At 41.6% G+C, this 17062-nt stretch overlaps 1 long non-coding RNA gene across 1 annotated transcript in view; it reads right to left on the bottom strand.

Annotated features, from left to right (window-relative positions):
* LOC125510244 overlaps positions 1 to 16948 on the bottom strand; it is a 28655-nt gene extending 11707 nt beyond the window's left edge. Inside the window, exon 1 of the long non-coding RNA XR_007284533.1 lies at positions 16847 to 16948. This is a non-coding gene — a long non-coding RNA (uncharacterized LOC125510244). The remainder of the gene's footprint in view (positions 1 to 16846) is intronic.
* Between the last annotated feature and the right edge of the window lie 114 nt (positions 16949 to 17062).

Genomic DNA, 17062 nt, shown 5'->3' with positions numbered 1-17062 from the left:
GACATGCACGGATGGAATGATATGGGCACCTTCCATCTGCCTTAGGTACAATCCGATACTGAAAATCAGGCGTAATTAAAAGTTTGCTTATTATTTCGCTTTCAACAATGGAAGTTGCCGTACTATTTGGAAGGCACATAAGTCTATATGATGCAGCTGCCAAATAGGAACTGATCCCTTCATATAACGTCCGACGATCTCCTGTTTGAACACCCACCCCAGTCTTCACCAATTTTCGATCACTCGCGACTCTCATCAATGGAGGCTGTGCACGAGCCAGTTGATGTTCAGCTCGCACCACAAGAGGCTTTGCCCGCCCCTCAGGAGGCTGCGGGCAACGTTAATGCCGTAGAAGATGCTGTTGAATACATTTTTCAATTTATCACTGTTGTCCAGGACGATGAGGCACTAAAGTAAGTTGTATTGCTCTTCATATTACTCTCGTACACATCAGGCTAGATATCAGTTGGGCAACATAGCAGGCTAGACATAATTATCCATGATAGTCCACTATATTATGTTTGGTTGTCTAGGTGTTATATATTTTATTGTATATATTATTTGCACTGTTACACCGTTGTTAAAAAATTTATGTTTGCCTCTGTATCACACCTTTTTACATATGGTACATGTGCCTATGTTATTTTTATACATCTATAACATTATTAAAGACAAAATAGCTACCAGGTTATAACATTATTAAGTAACTTTTTTATTGCTTTATATTATACAAAAAAGTTAGTCTAAATGTGATAGAGATATGGATGGATGATATTTGGTAAAGATTGGTCTGCATTTTTTGGACAGCACAATCTGGATTAGAAGCGAACGACCATATCAGATTGAAATCAGCCTACGGATGCTCCAGGAAACAATTAAACTTTTTGGAATAATTCATCCTGAGTGCTTCAATCTTGCAGTTCGTAAGCTTGCGAGCGCTGAAGTAGAGAGCACTACAGGTACAAGAATGCTTGGAAACAAACATTTTTTCGACTTGCAGTTTCATTCTCTGGCACTGGCTCTCAGACACTCTTCGATGGAGTAAGAAACACACACCGCAGTGCTGATTGACAATGCCATTGTTCGGCCGTTTCCTAAATATGATGTGTTCAATCTAACATTGTAAGAGACTCATTATTATAATTTAATTTGCTTATTCTATTTTGTACTAACATGTGTCTATTTACGACAGTATCTACTACCATTTGTTTCTGTGGATTCTTTGTACGGACTACTTGTAGTCGGCAAGGAAACTAGGAGGGTTCTCCCAATTGATCCATCAATCGACTACTATGATGGACCATACAACTTTCATAACACTGAAACGAGGAAGGAGATCACAATGTTGAAACAAGAGTTCAACAATGTGTTGCAGATGAGGATCCCTGGTTGGAATACCAATCTCATGGACTGGTCAACGCATGGCATCTCTTCAACCGGCAGGCGGTAATATAGTAAATCGATCACACGTGTAATAAGCAGACCGTTATAGTTTTAATATAGTTAATTTTGTTTGTAACAAGGAAGACTCCGCTTTCCTTGTCCTACAGGAGATGGCCCACCAGAATGGTACTACTAATTCTGGTAGGAAGACCACTCACGTAACTACACAATAACGAGGTTTATCATGCGATTTGTTTTGCAGCAATTTATAAATTACTATTTTTCCATCTTCTCTAGGATTCAATACAGCTCAGAAAGAACCTGCTGGTCCAGATGCTGACGATAAAAAACAATGAAGCAGCTGGAAACATACCAGATGAAATTAAAGCTGCGTTGAGGGTTTTAAACGACTGAATATGGTCCATTGCATTTTTGTATGTCGCAAATAAATGGCTACTACATCTTTGTTAGGGATCGTATTCAGAATTATCTACTTGGCAATACGGATATCTATAAAATGCATTGGATGGTATATATAGGTTTAAATACTTTTTTTTGTTTTTGATATATTAAACATTTGTTTCGCGACGCACCCTATAACTCCCGTGCGTTAACGTCAATTATAACAGTAAAGTCATGAACTACATAATTGGCAATACAAACTATATATAACTAACCCGTCAATGCCTTCTTATCTACATCAGCGCTAATACGGATTGATCTGAAGCCCTAACTCCATTAATGATGAGGCTATCTAAAACATCTTCTTCTACCATTGGCAATGGCAAAGAAGTAGGTCATTGGGGAGTCCCCTTTAAGAGTCCAATTGAGGGTACCACGCTGACGCCAATATATATCTGCCTGCTGATGCAGCTGCACCAGAGCGGATTCAAGGTTGTATTGGACTGACCAATCATTCTCCAAGAGGCCTATCGCATCTGCTAAAAGTTCCACGCCCGCGATCTGGGCCTCTAAAGATTTTTTTCTCCCTGCGGGTCTCCGCTACTCTGTTAAGAGACCAGCCCCTAATAAGAAACTTACGAAGCTCATATGAGCATTTGTGCCAGTCGTCCATGGGCCCAAAGGATCGATGTGAAGGGTTAAGAAGGCTAGAAATCTAGGTGGCAAGATTATTGATGAATCCCTCCACTAGAAGCCAGGAAGCATCGAATTGGAAGGGCGAAGAGGTCATATGTTGGTTTAAGCCAGCGTCCAAAATGGAGGGGAGCATGAACTATATATATTTAAATACTTTTTTTGTTTTGGATATATTAAACATATGTTTTGCGACGCACCCTTGATCTCGAAATATCACATCAATTATAACTGTAAAGTCATGAACTACATAATTGGCAATACGAACTATATATAACTATCATACGTCAATGCTGCAGTTGTAGCCAAGAAAAATGGACAATAGATGACTTTGTTTTTCAACACGGCTCAATAAAAAGCTCGTTTCCCTCGGTCCTTTTATCTACATTTGGAATAATAATGTATTCACACAGAACAATCATTTCTGTTAAAGTGTGTTTTCTTTTTGCTTGTCAACTCTAAGTGTAGCCATTATGGCAGTATGTATTTTTTGTACGCTTACTTAATTCGGGATATCTGGTTTTATACAAAGGTTGATTTTTTTTGATTCTTTGAGATTGAACTATAAATATGGCATGCCTTAGTAACAATATATTCAACTATAAAAAGGAGAAAGATCTGATACGCCCCCATCACGTTTTTTTATAATTAGAAAGAATCATCTACGTCTTAAAAATGACTTGATATATTTGGCAGGAAATAAAAAGCATTAAAAATATATCCGTTTATATATATGCTGCATAGACATCCTAATTGCCAAGACACCTCATAGAACAATCACTCACGCGTATCGATCAGCGATGGAGCCCATCATTGGAAACAATGCGCCGGCGGTCCAGGTTGTGGCAGCGCGCACTTACCAGGAGGTTTCTGTGCCCAGGCCCCTGGATGCCGCTGCCCCCGACCCCAATGAGGCTGCCCTCCAGATACACGATGTTGTGGCCGACCCCCAGGAGGATTTGCCCGCACCCTTACATCTTTTGCCCCCACCAAGGCATTTCGTGGAAGATGCACTCGAATATATATTCGGCTTCATTAACGGCATTCATGATGAGCAGACACTACAGTAAGTTATGGTATTGTATGTTTATTTTCTCTAAAGAAATATTATTAGAACTAGGTCGTACATAGCAGACTCTGTTTGATATAGGAGTATGATATTGCTTGATTTGTTTTTCTTTAGATTAAATCTTACTTTTTGCGGCCAGCAGTACAAAATTATTTTTTGTTAAATGTTTTGGCAGTATTTCCATTGCACATCTACAGTATGTAATGAATAACAAAATTCTAATATTATTTGCAGTACAAATGTTGAACAACTTAATGTCCTTACTATATTGTACAACAATTTTATATTGTTTTTGAACAGCCAGCAATCTTGGTATAATGGGTGCTACCTAAATTTTCCTGCTCTTAATTTCTAGCAAATTAATATTGTTCTTACAGATAAGTTATTATTTAATTTTAGCTTTTGCTAGAAGGTGCTGAAACAATTTTCATGCTCTATAGTTTATCAAAATCTTACGTTCTGCTCATAGCTATTAGATTATCTAGAAAATGTTACCATATGAACAATTTTATGTTTGAAAGTACCACTCGTATTGCTAACCATTTTTATTTATTTTTACGTGCAGCTCAATCTGGATAAGAAGCGATACACCGTACCGTATCAAAATCAGCCTCAGAATGCTGAAGGACACACTATTTGTAAGATCCGCAAGTCTACATCCCGATTGCTTCAATCTCGCTGTTCGTAAGCTTGCTAGCGCTGAAGTAGAGAGGCATGCAGGCACCAACATGGTTGGAGGAAAACATTATTTTGACTTGCAGTTCCATGCTCAATCACGAGCTCTAAGGTATTCATGGATGCCGCAAGGGCAGTGCACCTCGACGCTGATCAACAATGCTGTTCTACAGGCCTTTCCTAGATATGATGTGTTCAACTCCACAATTGTAAGAGTTTTTAATTCCTAAATTATTTTTTCTTTCCTGATAGCAATTAACCTGTGTTGACCTTATGTAGTATCTACTTCCGTTGTCTATCCCGGATTCCTCGTATGGTCTACTTGTGGTAAATCGAATGAGGAGAAGGGTTATCATATTTAATCCATCACTAGACGTACGACAAGTGGGAAATAGCTCTCACAACAAAGAGATGATGAAGGAAATCACTATTTTGAAGCAAGAACTCAATGAAGTGTTGCAGGCTAGGGTCCTTGAATGGAACACCGAACTCATGGATTGGCGACAAGACAACATGTCATTCAATTTTTGGCGGTAATTTAATAAATTTTTCAGATGAATAAAATGCAGTATGTAGAAATCTCAAGTTTTTATTCTGTTTGTCACAGCAAAGACTCGGGTTTCTTAGTTCTACAAGAGATGGCCCACCAGCTAGGTTCTTTGCGTAGCATGACCTGGATGAACACTACAGTAATTATCTTTATGACGAGTTTTAATGTGCCATTTATAATCCAACCACTTCAGCGTTTCATGGTGAATTTTTTTCATTGTTTCTAGGATCCAATTATGCTCAGGAGCCAAGTGGTAGTCCAGATGCTCATGGTCAAAGACAATCTAGCTGCTGGAAACATCCCTCAGGAGATTACGGTGGCCTTGAGGGTTTTGAACAACTAAATATGCTTCTATGCATGCAGAACCGTCAGGAATACTTCAATCATCTTGTCATGTTTTCTTATGGATTGAAACTATAATTTTTGTTTTTGGGTTTACAATATTTAAGAACTAATTGGAGTTTTGGTACTACTACAAGTTGGTTTTGCTGTTATGTTTGTTCTTTTGGTAATTTCTGTTTGTCATGTGGCAGGATCAAGCACCTGAGTTTGTGGACGCTCTTGTAGCTAGCGACTCTGCTGAGCTTTCTGGTTAATGGTAAGCTTGATTCCCGCCACAAAAGAAATGTGGGGAAAATATTTATTAGAGGAAAGGCACCGGCCCCCACAGTTGAAATCAGGGGGGGCAAATTTGATAGGGAAATAAATCAGGGCCCCACCATTCAAATCAGGGGGTCGGAGATTTATTTAGAGGGGGACAAACACTGGGCCCCACAAAACACGCAGCCAACAACGCTTTCTGGGTTGGCATCGAGTGTTGCACGACAGAGTAAGTCCGGTTTCTTTGATTTTTTCGTTTGGGAAATTTATGGGGTAAGGGAGACATAATTTAGGCAACTTTTAATTTGTTACTGGTTTTTTTGCATAGTCTAATCAAAACAAATATCTTGCCGATTTTGTTGATAGTATTTTTTTATGGAAACATGCAAATAAGGAAGGACAGGGTGCACCTTCCTAACTGTTGTCGCACAATTCCCCACGGCCTCATATATACTCAATAAAATCCTACCGGCTCCTTCCTCTCTCGCTTTACCAGTTGTACGACCGACTTTTTGCCCTGTCAATGGAAGCAATGGCGAATTTTGGGGGAGTGCGACACGCCGTCGACTACGTGTACGATTTCATAGCACTTTCCTCAGACGAAGAACTACTAGAGTAAGTTCTCACGGCCCGATACATCTAATATTTTTTGCTCTTCATGTACATGTATACTTTGCATTTAGAAGATATACCCCCATAAAAAATCTCCCTACCCTGTACATATATACTTTACGTTTAGATTAGAAGATATACCCTGGTTAGGATCACGTGGTCTTTGTCTAAGTTCAGACGTCTGTTACAAAGGCTGAATGTGTAGTTATTTTTCTTATACAAGTATATAAATACATATTCAATGGTTGTTACCAGATATTATATTTGTATTGGTAAATTGTGTCTAAAACCAGTGTTTTGCGGCGTCTAACATAAATAGCTGATAAGTATGAAACGAAATACGTATGAAACTGTGGTCCAAAACTATGGGGTCTAACACCTTTTACAACAATGTTGAACAAGCTATAAACTACATGTTGAATTTTTTCATCCAAAATCTACAACAATTTTTATGCAGGTCCATGTACTACTACGAAAACACTTCAATCTGTTTGTTTATTGCCCGTACATAATATTAAAATACTTGACTTGGTAGAGATTACAATATCTTTTAGGTCATTTAATGTGATATATACTATTGTTTAATTATTCATATCTTATAGACAGCAACACAGTTTTATCGTTTGAGTTTAGGATTACTTGAAGTCATATCATTGGTATGAACCTTGATCTTAATTTTTTACAGCACAATCTGGATTAGGAGCCCGCGCCCATTCCCTATCGAGATTAGCCTACGGATCATCCGAGACACCATCCTAGGAGATGGACTTGTCCATCCGTTATGCTTCAATCTAGCTGTGCGTAAGATTACTACCGACGCAGCAGAGAGGAGCGCAGGCACCAGCTCTGTTGGAAAGACACATTTTCTCAATTTGGGATTCCATGTGCAAGCACGGGCGCTAAGGCAGACTTGGTTAAGCCAAGCACAGCGCACCAATGCACTGATTAACAATGTCGTGCTTGAGCCTTTTCCAAGATACGACGTGTTTCACACCCCTACAATTGTAAGTGTTCTCATTCTTACAAATTAGTTGGTTACTTTGTTTGACATTTACCTTTGTCTACCAAATGCAGTATCTTCTACCACTGTCACTCGTGGGTTCGTCCTATGGTCTTTTAGCAGTGAACATGGAAATGGAGAGGACTATAGTTATTGATTATTCAAACCAGGATGTGTTTCATTTTGAGAGGACCCCCATGGCACTGAACTTCAGAGGGAAGCCCTTTTAGTGAAGCAAGAATTTAGCTCTGTATTGCAACAGGAGGCCCCTGATAGGAACAGCCAACTTGTGGAATGGCCCGAACAAGATAACATTCATGTTTCACCTCGGCGGTACTATTCTAAATTTGGCTTGCATATTAGTGCGTGCTCTAATATAGCTAATACAATATGTTTTTTTGGTGACAGTATGGACTCCGGATTCAAAGTTCTACAGGAGATGGCCCATCTGTATGAAACCATCGGTAATGACATGGTTCATAACATGCCTAGGACTGACGTAAGTGATTTTGTAATGAGGTTACAGATTGCATATATTTGCTAAATATATCTTCTGACTTTGTTTATGCACAATTTGTAGGATCCACAAAGTCTCAAGAAGCGACTAATGGTCCAGCTGTTGATAGTTAGGGATAACGAAGCAAAGGATAACATTCCAGAGCAAGTTAGAGCAGCGTTGAGATTTATTGGTGGCTAAGGAGGACTTCTGCATCGATAAATACCTTATAATAAAATGATGTTTAGTTGCTTTCTAGGAAATATCTGTTTCAATGCCCGTGCTGATCAGATGATCAGTTGACATTTTCTCTTATATTTATGTTGGTTGGTATCCACTAGCTATAGATTGATGTTGGCATCTGAAGGAAATATGCCCTAGAGGCAATAATAAAGTTATTATTTATTTTCTTATATTATGATAAAAGTTTATTATTCATGCTAGAATTGTATTAACCGGAAACATAATACATGTGTGAATACATAGACAAACAGAGTGTCACTAGTATGCCTCTACTTGACTAGCTCGTTAATCAAAGATGGTTATGTTTCCTAACCATGGACAAAGAGTTGTCATTTGATTAAACGGGATCACATCATTAGTTGAATGATCTGATTGACATGACCCATTCCATTAGCTTAGCACCCAATCGTTTAGTATGTTGCTATTGCTTTCTTCATGACTTATACATGTTCCTATGACTATGAGATTATGTAACTCCCGTGTGCCGGAGGAACACTTTGTGTGCTACCAAATGTCACAACGTAACTGGGTGATTATAAAGGTGCTCTACAGGTGTCTCCAAAGGTACATGTTGGGTTGACGTATTTCGAGATTAGGATTTGTCACTCCGATCGTCGGAGAGGTATCTCTGGGCCCTCACGGTAATGCACATCACTTAAGCCTTGCAAGCAATGCAACTAATGAGTTAGTTGCGAGATGATGTATTACGGAACGAGTAAAGAGACTTGCCGGTAACGAGATTGAACTAGGTATTGGATACCGACGATCGAATCTCGGGCAAGTAACATACCGATGACAAAGGGAACAACGTATGTTGTTATGCGGTCTGACCGATAAAGATCTTCGTAGAATATGTAGGAGCCAATATGGGCATCCAGGTCCCGCTATTGGTTATTGACCGGAGACATGTCTCGGTCATGTCTACATTGTTCTCGAACCCGTAGGGTCCGCACGCTTAAGGTTTCGATGACAGTTATATTATGAGTTTATACGTTTTGATGTACCGAAGGTTATTCGGAGTCCCGGATGTGATCACGGACATGACGAGGAGTCTCGAAATGGTCGAGACATAAAGATTGATATATTGGAAGCCTATGTTTGGATATCGGAAGTGTTCCGGGTGAAATCGGGATTTTACCGGAGTACCGGGAGGTTACCGGAACCCCCCGGGAGCTATATGGGCCTTAATGGGCCTTAGTGGAAAAGAGAAGAGGCGGCCTGAGATGGGCCGCGCGCCCCTCCCCTCCATTGGTCCGAATAGGACAAGGAGGGGGGGCCGGCCCCCCTTTCTCTTTTCCCCCTTCGCGAATCCTATTCCAACTAGGATTGGGGGGGGATCCTACTCCCGGAGGGAGTAGGACTCCTCCTGGCGCGCCACCTCTAGGCTGGCCGCACCCCCCCTTGAGCCTTTATATACGGAGGCAGGGGCACCCCAGAGACACACAAGTTGATCCACGTGATCATATTCTTAGCCGTGTGCGGCGCCCCCTGCCACCATAGTCCTCGATAATATTTTAGCGGTGCTTAGGCGAAGCCCTGCCACAGTAGTACATCAAGATCGTCACCACGCCATCGTGCTAACGGAACTCTTCCCTGACACTTTGCTGGATCGGAGTCCGGGGATCGTCATCGAGCTGAACGTGTGCTGAAACTCGGAGGTGCCGTAGTTTCGGTACTTGATCGGTCGGGCCGTGAAGACGTACGACTACATCAACCAAACGCTTCCGTTGTCGATCTACAAGGGTACGTAGATCACACTCTTCCCTCTCGTTGCTATGCATCACCATGATCTTGCGTGTGCGTAGGAAATTTTTTGAAATTACTACGTTCCCCAACAGTGGCATCCGAGCCTAGGTTTTATGTGTTGATGTTATATGCACGAGTAGAACACAAGTGAGTTGTGGGCGATATAAGTCATACTGCTTATCAGCATGTCATACTTTGGTTCGGCGGTATTGTTGGATGAAGCGGCCCGGACTGACATTACGCGTACGCTTACGCGAGACTGGTTCTCCCGACGTGCTTTGCACATAGGTGGCTTGCGGGTGACAGTTTCTCCAACTTTAGTTGAACCGAGTGTGGCTACGCCCGGTCCTTGCGAAGGTTAAAACAGCACCAACTTGACAAACTATTGTTGTGGTTTTGATGCGTAGGTAAGATTGATTCTTGCTTAAGCCCATAGCAGCCACGTAAAACTTGCAACAACAAAGTAGAGGACGTCTAACTTGTTTTTGCAGGGCATGTTGTGATGTGATATGGTCAAGACATGATGCTGAATTTTATTGTATGAGATGATCATGTTTTGTAACCTAGTTATCGGCAACTGGCAGGAGCCATATGGTTGTCGCTTTATTGTATGCAATGCAATCGCGCTGTAATGCTTTACTTTATCACTAAGCGGTAGCGATAGTCGTGGAAGCATAAGATTGGCGAGACGACAATGATGCTACGATGGAGATCAAGGTGTCGCCGGTGACGATGGTGATCATGACGGTGCTTCGGAGATGGAGATCACAGGCACAAGATGATGATGGCCATATCATATCACTTATATTGATTGCATGTGATGTTTATATTTTATGCATCTTATCTTGCTTTGATTGACGGTAGCATTATAAGATGATCTCTCACTAAATTATCAAGAAGTGTTCTCCCTGAGTATGCACCGTTGTGAAAGTTCTTCGTGCTGAGACACCACGTGATGATCGGGTGTGATAGGCTCTACATTCAAATACAACGGGTGCAAAACCGTTGCACACGCGGAATACTCAGGTTATACTTGACGAGCCAAGCATATGCAGATATGGCCTCGGAACACGGAGACCGAAAGGTCGAGCATGAATCATATAGTAGATATGATCAACATAGTGATGTTCACCAATGAAACTACTCCATCTCACGTGATGATCGGACATGGTTTAGTTGATTTGGATCACGTGATCACTTAGAGGATTAGAGGGATGTCTATCTAAGTGGGAGTTCTTTAAGTAATTTGATTAATTGAACTTAAATTTATCATGAACTTAGTACCTGATAGTATCTTGCTTATGTATGTTTGTAGATAGATGGCCCGTGCTGTTGTTCCATTGAATTTTAATGCGTTCCTTGAGAAAGCAAAGTTGAAAGATGATGGTAGCAATTACACGGACTGGGTCCGTAACTTGAGGATTATCCTCATTGCTGCACAGAAGAATTACATCCTGGAAGCACCGCTGGGTGCCAGGCCTGCTGCTGGAGCAACACCAGATGTTATGAACGTCTGGCAGAGCAAAGCTGATGACTACTCGATAGTTCAGTGTGCCATGCTTTACGGCTTAGAATCGGGACTTCAACGACGTTTTGAACGTCATGGAGCATATGAGATGTTACAGGAGTTGATGTTAATATTTCAAGCAAATGCCGAATTGAGAGATATGAAGTCTCCAATAAGTTCTATAGCTGCAAGATGGAGGAGAACAGTTCTGTCAGTGAGCATATACTCAAAATGTCTGGGTATAATAATCACTTGATTCATATGGGAGTTAATCTTCCAGATGATTGCGTCATTGACAGAATTCTCCAATCACTGCCACCAAGCTACAAGAGCGTCATGATGAACTATAATATGCAAGGGATGAATAAGACTATTCCCGAGCTCTTCGCAATGCTGAAAGCTGCGGAGGTAGAAATCAAAAAGGAGCATCAAGTGTTGATGGTCAACAAGACCACTAGTTTCAAGAAAAAGGGCAAAGGGAAGAAGAAGGGGAACTTCAAGAAGAACAGCAAGCAAGTTGCTGCTCAAGAGAAGAAACCCAAGTCTGGACCTAAGCCTGAAACTGAGTGCTTCTACTGCAAGCAGACTGGTCACTGGAAGTGGAACTGCCCCAAGTATTTGGCGGATAAGAAGGATGGAAAGGTGAACAAAGGTATATGTGATATACATGTTATTGATGTGTACCTTACTAATGCTCGCAGTAGCACCTGGGTATTTGATACTGGTTCTGTTGCTAATATTTGCAACTCGAAACAGGGACTACGGATTAAGCGAAGATTGGCTAAGGACGAGGTGACGATGCGCGTGGGAAACGGTTCCAAAGTCGATGTGATCGCGGTCGGCACGCTACCTCTACATCTACCTTCGGGATTAGTATTAGACCTAAATAATTGTTATTTGGTGCCAGTGTTGAGCATGAACATTATATCTGGATCTTGTTTAATGCGAGACGGTTATTCATTTAAATCAGAGAATAATGGTTGTTCTATTTATATGAGTAATATCTTTTATGGTCATGCACCCTTGAAGAGTGGTCTATTCTTATTGAATCTCGATAGTAGTGACACACATATTCATCATGTTGAAGCCAAAAGATGCAGAGTTGATAATGATGGTGCAACTTATTTGTGGCACTGCCGTTTAGGTCATATCGGTGTAAAGCGCATGAAGAAACTCCATACTGATGGATTTTTGGAACCACTTGATTATGAATCACTTGGTACTTGCGAACCGTGCCTCATGGGTAAGATGACTAAAACACCGTTTTCCGGTACTATGGAGAGAGCAACAGATTTGTTGGAAATCATACATACAGATGTATGTGGTCCGATGAATATTGAGGCTCGTGGCGGATATCGTTATTTTCTCACCTTCATAGATGACTTAAGCAGATATGGGTATATCTACTTAATGAAACATAAGTCTGAAACATTTGAAAAGTTCAAAGAATTTCAGAGTGAAGTTGAAAATCATCGTAACAAGAAAATAAAGTTTCTACGATCTGATCGTGGAGGAGAATATTTGAGTTATGAGTTTGGTGTACATTTGAAACAATGCAGAATAGTTTCGCAACTCACGCCACCCGGAACACCACAGCGTAATGGTGTATCCGAACGTCATAATCGTGCTTTACTAGATATGGTGCGATCTATGATGTCTCTTACCGATTTACCGCTATCGTTTTGCGGTTATGCTTTAGAGACGGCCGCATTCACGTTAAATAGGGCACCATCAAAATCCGTTGAGACGATGCCTTATGAACTATGGTTTGGCAAGAAACCAAAGTTGTCGTTTCTGAAAGTTTGGGGCTGAGATGCTTATGTGAAAAAGCTTCAACCTGATAAGCTCGAACCCAAATCGGAGAAATGTGTCTTCATAGGATATCCAAAGGAAACGATTGGATACAGCTTCTATCACAGATCCGAAGGCAAGACTTTTGTTGCTAAATTCGGAAACTTTCTGGAGAAGGAGTTTCTCTCGAAAGATGTGAGTGGGAGGAAAGTAGAACTTGATGAGGTAACTGTACCTGCTCCCTTATTGGAAAGTAGTACATCACATAAAACTGTTTCTGCGACACCTACACTAATAAGTGAGGAAGCTAATGATAATGATCATGAAACTTCAGGACAAGATACTACTGAACCTCGTAGATCAACCAGAGTGAGATCCGCGCCAGAGTGGTACGGTAATCCTGTTCTGGAAATCATGCTGCTAGATCATGATGAACCTACGAACTATGAAGAAGTGATGGTGAGCCCAGATTCCGCAAAATGGTTTGAAGCCATGAAATCTGAGATGGGATCCATGTATGAGAACAAAGTATGGACTTTGGTTGACTTGCCCGATGATCGGCAAGCAATTGAGAATAAATGGATCTTCAAGAAGAAGACTGACGCTGACGGTAATATTACTGTCTACAAAGCTCGACTTGTCGCAAAAGGTTTTCGACAAGTTCAAGGGGTTGACTACGATGAGACCTTCTCACCCGTAGCGATGCTTAAGTTTGTCCGAATCATGTTAGCAATTGCCGCATTTTATGATTATGAAATTTGGCAGATGGATGTCAAAACTGCATTCCTGAATGGATTTCTGGAAGAAGAGTTGTATATGATGCAACCGGAAGGTTTTGTCGATCCAAAGGGAGCTAACAAAGTGTGCAAGCTCCAGCGATCCATTTATGGACTGGTGCAAGCCTCTCGGAGTTGGAATAAACGCTTTGATAGTGTGATCAAAGCATTTGGTTTTATACAGACTTTCGGAGAAGCCTGTATTTACAAGAAAGTGAGTGGGAGCTCTGTAGCATTTCTGATATTATATGTGGATGACATATTACTGATTGAAAATGATATAGAATTTCTGGATAGCATAAAGGGGTACTTGAATAAGAGTTTTTCAATGAAAGACCTCGGTGAAGCTGCTTACATATTAGGCATAAAGATCTATAGAGATAGATCAAGACGCTTAATTGGACTTTCACAAAGCACATACCTTGACAAGATTTTGAAGAAGTTCAAAATGGATCAAGCAAAGAAAGGGTTCTTGCCTGTGTTACAAGGTGTGAAGTTGAGTCGGACTCAATGCCCGACCACTATAGAAGATAGAGAGAAAATGAAAGATGTTCCCTATGCTTCAGCCATAGGCTCTATCATGTATGCAATGCTGTGTACCAGACCTGATGTGTGCCTTGCTATAAGTTTAGCAGGGAGGTACCAAAGTAATCCAGGAGTGGATCACTGGACAACGGTCAAGAACATCCCGAAGTACCTGAAAAGGACTAAGGATATGTTTCTCGTATATGGAGGTGACAAAGAGCTCATTGTAAACGGTTACGTTGATGCAAGCTTTGACACTGATCCGGATGATTCTAAATCGCAAACCGGATACATGTTTACATTAAACGGTGGAGCTGTCAGTTGGTGCAGTTCTAAACAAAGCGTCGTGGCGGGATCTACATGTGAAGCAGAGTACATAACTGCTTCAGAAGCAGCAAACGAAGGAGTCTGGATGAAGGAGTTCATATCCGATCTAGGTGTCATACCTAGTGCATCGGGTCCAACGAAAATCTTTTGTGACAATACGGGTGCAATTGCCTTGGCAAAGGAATCCAGATTTCACAAGAGAACCAAACACATCAAGAGACGCTTCAATTCCATCCGGGATCTAGTCCAGGTGGGAGACATAGAGATTTGCAAGATACATACGGAGCTAAATGTAGCAGACCCGTTGACTAAGCCTCTTCCACGAGCAAAATATGATTAGCACCAAAGCTCCATGGGTGTTAGAATCATTACTGTGTAATCTAGATTATTGACTCTAGTGCAAGTGGGAGACTAAAGGAAATATGCCCTAGAGGCAATAATAAAGTTATTATTTATTTCCTTATATCGTGATAAAAGTTTATTATTCATGCTAGAATTGTATTAACCGGAAACATAATACATGTGTGAATACATAGACAAACAGAGTGTCACTAGTATGCCTCTACTTGACTAGCTCGTTAATCAAAGATGGTTATGTTTCCTAACCATGGACAAAGAGTTGTCATTTGATTAAACGGGATCACATCATTAGTTGAATGATCTGATTGACATGACCCATTCCATTAGCTTAGCACCCGATCGTTTAGTATGTTGCTATTGCTTTCTTCATGACTTGTACATGTTCCTATGACTATGAGATTATGTAACTCCCGTGTGCCAGAGGAACACTTTGTGTGCTACCAAACGTCACAACGTAACTGGGTGATTATAAAGGTGCTCTAAAGGTGTCTCCAAAGGTACATGTTGGGTTGACGTATTTTGAGATTAGGATTTGTCACTCTGATCGTCGGAGAGGTATCTTTGGGCCCTCTCGGTAATGCACATCACTTAAGCCTTGCAAGCAATGCAACTAATGAGTTAGTTGCGAGATGATGTATTACGGAACGAGTAAAGAGACTTGCCGGTAACGAGATTGAACTAGGTATTGGATACCGACGATCGAATCTCGGGCAAGTAACATACCGATGACAAAGGGAACAACGTATGTTGTTATGCGGTCTGACCGATAAAGATCTTCGTAGAATATGTAGGAGCCAATATGGGCATCCAGGTCCCGCTATTGGTTATTGACCGGAGACATGTCTCGGTCATGTCTACATTGTTCTCGAACCCGTAGGGTCCGCACGCTTAAGGTTTCGATGACAGTTATATTATGAGTTTATACGTTTTGATGTACCGAAGGTTGTTCGGAGTCCCGGATGTGATCACGGACATGACGAGGAGTCTCGAAATGGTCGAGACATAAAGATTGATATATTGGAAGCCTATGTTTGGATATCGGAAGTGTTCCTGGTGAAATCGGGATTTTACCGGAGTACCGGGAGGTTACCGGAACCCCCCGGGAGCTATATGGGCCTTAATGGGCCTTAGTGGAAAAGAGAAGAGGCGGCCTGAGATGGGCCGCGCGCCCCTCCCCTCCCTTGGTCCGAATAGGACAAGGAGAGGGGGGCGGCCCCCCTTTCTCTTTTCCCCCTCCGCGAATCCTATTCCAACTAGGATTGGGGGGGGGGGGATCCGGAGTAGGACTCCTCCTGGCGCGCCACCTCTAGGCCGGCCGCCCCCCCCCCCCCCTTGAGCCTTTATATACGGAGGCAGGGGCACCCCAGAGACACACAAGTTGATCCATGTGATCATATTCTTAGCCGTGTGCGGCGCCCCCTGCCATCATAGTCCTCAATAATATTGTAGCGGTGCTTAGGCGAAGCCCTACGACAGTAGTACATCAAGATCGTCACCACGCCGTCGTGCTGACGGAACTCTTCCCCGACACTTTGCTGGATCGGAGTCCGGGGATCGTCATCGAGCTGAACGTGTGCTTAAACTCGGAGGTGCCGTAGTTTCGGTGCTTGATCGGTCGGGCCGTGAAGACGTACGACTACATCAACCAAACGCTTCTGTTGTCGATCTACAAGGGTACGTAGATCACACTCTTCCCTCTTGTTGCTATGCATCACCATAATCTTGCGTGTGCGTAGGAAAATTTATGAAATTACTACGTTCCCCAACAGCATCCCCTAGCTTTGTTGGTTATATATCTATCCTTCCATCCATCAAAATTTTACGGGAAGAAGGCCATATTAGTTTGGACCAGGTTTGGTGCTCCAGGTGCACCGGAATACTTTTGTGTTAGACCATGATAGGTTCACAACGTACTCATACACCGGCAGGTGATGTTTTCAGATATTCAGTGCCTCGCAACATATACTACCTCGTATAGTATAACTCCATCCATACACGCACTGCTATACTATACGAGGTTTTCTTCGTAGTAAAAAACACATTCCAGCTAGCGAGTAGTCAATAAAAATATGATTGTCATACGGCACGTACCTTGCATATATTATATAAGTTCCAAGTTCTCCTTTATCTGCCTCTCTCGCCGATTCCTTCAATTCCATCCTTGCAAATAAACGCTGATTATCTTTTATGTGTTCCTGGATAGAAAACAAAAATTAGTGTCACCAATGGATTTTCTTATTGATCAGTACATATAGATAAAACCTAAAACTAAAATAGTAGGTATGTTAGAGCCAGACATATATATAT

Source organism: Triticum urartu, chromosome 5 (genome assembly GCF_003073215.2).
Source record: "Triticum urartu cultivar G1812 chromosome 5, Tu2.1, whole genome shotgun sequence".
NCBI lineage: Eukaryota > Viridiplantae > Streptophyta > Magnoliopsida > Poales > Poaceae > Triticum > Triticum urartu.
Note: the sequence above shows the minus strand (reverse complement) of the source record. Positions and strands in the feature narration are given on the sequence as shown.